Raw genomic sequence first — 4,029 nt, forward strand, 5'->3', positions numbered from 1 at the left:
TGACCTACTAAACTTAAAAATTGGAAAAATCAAAAAGTAAATAATTATAATTAATGAAAACAGCATACTGGGAGAAATATTTGCAATGAATATAGCGAAGTGTTATTATAACTAACTTAAAAGGACCTTTAAATCAATAAGTTCAATCTTAGTAATTTTCACTTCCTTCCCTTAAAGGTGAGTGTATATACTTATGTGTGTTCAAGTAGGAGAAAAATATAAAAGGAATAAGGACATAAAGGTAAGTCACAAAGAAGTATAAAATGAAAATGCGTACTTTTAAAGACTTCTACCTTTCTTGAAATTTAACAACAACCTTAAGATAAAATTAAATACGTTACCAGAAGAAGCAAAAAATATACATATAATAGGGAAATATGATGGCAAGCTTGGATGTAGAGTCAAGAGAATTATTGAACAAGAATATATTAAGAGGATGTGAGGATCAGGTCACAGAAAGGGTTAACCTCTATAAAGTATTGACCCAGACTTGTAAGGACTCCTATACCAAGTATATGCCTCTTAGTTGAACCCATTTTATCAAAAATGTTTTTGATTCAGTCTTGAGTTTCATAGATATAGAAGGTTTAGACAATGCTTCAGGGAAGTTTATTAGCCCAGTCCAAACTTTTGGTTTTTGAATTCACTGTGCTCTGCAATTTGGGAATTTTCTAAACCATGATAATTAATTTATGTTTCAGAATATTGATCCAATAATCCACAATGATTTTACAGTTTTATACCTGTAACTCAGTTCCCATAGATGGTGCTGCTATTGAATAATAAATTTATCTTCAAAGTCATTCAAACTCTTCTTGTTTTGTTAAATATTTTTAATTTTAAAAAACATCTATAAGTGCCTGACCAGGCCATGGTGCAGTGGATAGAGCGCTGACCTGGGACACTCAGGGCCCAGGTTTGAAACCCCAAGGTGGCCGGCTTGAGTGCAAGCTCACCAGCTTAAGCATGGGATCATAAACACGACCACATGGTTGCTGGCTTGAGCCCAAAGATCTCTGGTTTGAGCAAAGGGTCACTGGCTTAGCTGGAGCCCCCTGGTAAAAGTACATATGAGAAAGCAATCAATAAACAATTAAGGGGCCACAACAATGAGTCGATGCTTCTTTTCTCTCTCCCTTCCTGTTTATCTTTGCCCCCATTCCCTCTCACTAAAAAAAATAAAAAATAGCTTGACCAGGTGATGGCGCAATGGATAGAGCATTGGACTGAGACTAAGAGGACCCAGGTTTGAAACCCTAAGGTCGCCGGCTTGAGTTTGGGCTCACTAGCTTGAGCATGGGGTCACTGATTTGAGCATGGGATCATAAACATGACCCCATGATCGCTGGCTTGAGCGCAGGCTCATCTGGTTTGAGCAAGGCTCACCAGCTTAGACCCAAGATCACTGGCTTAAGCAAGGGGTCACTCACTCTGCTGTAGCCCCATGGTCAAGGCACATCTGAGAAAGCAGTCAATGAACAACTAAGTGCCGCAGTGAGGAATTGATGCTTCTCGTCTCTCTCCCTTCCTGTCTGTCTGTCCCTATCTGTCCCTTCCTCTGTCCCTCTGTCTTTCTTTGTCTCTGTCACCAAAAAAACCCCCACAAAAAACCCCAAAACGTTCATAAGCGCACTCTCCCTCCTTGGAACATGTTCACACCTCCTTTCCCCTCCAGGCCTGTTCTCCTTACCTCTTTCTTTCTCCTAAGCTCCAAGGACCCTACTGTTGTTTCTTTAACTTGTCTCCTAAAGCCCATTACTCTTACCTCTGTGACTTTGTAAATAAACTTTCTCTTATTGGAAAAAAAAAATTCAGAAACAGAAAAAAAGCAGTTCTTTAAAATAAAACATATATATATACTAAGAGTTATAAACCATTTCAACTGAAAGAAAAATTTTCTCACAGAACTGACAGTTTTTGTTTATATCATAAAATATTTATTTTTAATTGCTTTATATGAAAAACATTCTCCACTATTAAAAAAAGATTTATAATCAAATAACTGAGATGGAGCATAGAGGACATTTAAGGCAGTGAAATTATTCTGTGAATATATTTCATTAGAAATTGTCTAAACCAGTAGAATGTACATCACCAGAGTGAACCCTGATGTGAACTATGGACTTCCAAAGAAACTCTGGGTGACAAAGATGTGTGTCATTGCAGGTTCATCGGCTGAGTAAATATACCACTTTGATGGGGAAGTTGAGAATGGGGGAGGCTATGCAGGTGTGAGGGCAAGGGGGTATATGGGAAATCTCTGTGCCGTCCTCTCAATTTTGCTGTGAACCTAAATCTGCTCTAAAATGTGTATTGGGGCGAAGGGGAAACCATGCAAAAGACCTATTGTAGTTGATATATTTCAAGTTTATATTGAAGAGTCACTGAAAGGCATAAATAAGGTCACTTGATGTGGGGGTAAAAATGTAAGACCAAAAAATAGAATCAGAAAAACTAGTCTAATTGCCTACCACCCCCAGGTGTTTGTTATTGTTTCCTTAAATAGATTAAGTGATCTGTAAATCCAATCAAAATGACTTGAACTCTTACTATAACCTAATCTTCAATTAAGACTGTAGTCCAGGCCTGACCTGTGGTGGCGCAGTGGATAAAGCGTCAACCTGGAATGCTGAGGTCGCTGGTTCAAAACCCTGAGCTTGCCTGGACAAGGCACATATGGGAGTTGATGCTTCCTGCTCCTCCCCCCTTCTCTCTCTCTCTCGCCTCTAAAATGAATAAATAAATAAAAATAATTTTTAAAAAAAGACTGTAGTTCAAAATGTTTAAAAAAAATTGTCTAGTCTTTGGAAAGTCTATAAAAGGGCTTAATAATGAAATTCAGTCCCCCACATATTTTAGAAAATAAAGACCCTCACTGGTGGTCATTAAAATGTGAAGCTACGTTCTCCAGGGAATCCTACCCAATAAAGTCAGTGCAACCATCTTGGTTAACTTGGACAACGTTTCCTTTAAAACTGTCATCATAAGACCATTTATAATGGCCATCTGCTGGAATTTAGAGAATGTGGGTTTCTACCCATCTTTTCTTCCTAGGACCTAGGACAACTTAAAATTGTCAGCTAAGGATCTAAAAAGTAGCTGTCTCCCACATAGATGGGTGGTTTACCTATTTGGGTAGTTATATGCAGATACTGAGCACTTGAATGTGAGTAGTCTGAACTGGGCTCTGTGGTAAAGGTAAAATGCATGCAGAATGTCAAAAACTTAGTATAAGGAAGTGTAAAATATCTCACTAATATTTTAATATTAATTATATGTTGAGCTTGACCTGTGGTGGCTCAGTGGATAAAGCTTTGATCTAGAATGCTGAGGTCGCCAGTTCAAAATCCCGGGCTTGCCTGGTCAAGGCACATATGGGAGTTAATGCTTCTTGCTCCTCCCCCCTTCTCTCGCTCTCTCTCCTCACTGAAATAAAAATAAATAAAACCTTTTTTAAAAAATCAAAGCATGGATTGTGAAGAGCACCAAGGAGGACAGTGTCACTAATGAATGAGGTTCAGAAAGAGTAGAAGAAATTAGGTGTGAAAAAATATAATAACGGAAGCCAGATTATGTACGGCTTGTTGGTCATTATAAGAATAATGGTGAGAAACCACTGTAGAGTTTAGGATACAGGGGTAATACTACCCAATCTGACCTCACTGAGATGTTCAGAATGGTCTAGGAGGGAGGCAAGTTTTCTCTCTCTCTCTCTCTCTCTCTCTCTCTCTTTTCTCTCTCTAAAAATGAATAAGTAAAATCTAAAAAAATATAAGTTGAAATGACATTTTGGATATACTGGGTTAAATATATTATTAAAATGTATTTTAAATGTTTTTAATTACTTTTTATTGTGTGGCTACTAGAAAGTTTAAAAATACAGATGGGGATCAGAATATATTTCTGTAAAAAATTTTTACTATTTAAATATTTTAATAAATGAAGCAGTAAGTTGTATTTTATTAAGTCTTATAATTAAATTGGGCATGCCTCCCAAATTGTTTTGTGTTTGCCTTACCTTCCTTACTA

The sequence above is a fragment of the Saccopteryx leptura genome, chromosome 1 (genome assembly GCF_036850995.1).
Source record: "Saccopteryx leptura isolate mSacLep1 chromosome 1, mSacLep1_pri_phased_curated, whole genome shotgun sequence".
NCBI classification, from domain to species: Eukaryota; Metazoa; Chordata; class Mammalia; order Chiroptera; family Emballonuridae; genus Saccopteryx; species Saccopteryx leptura.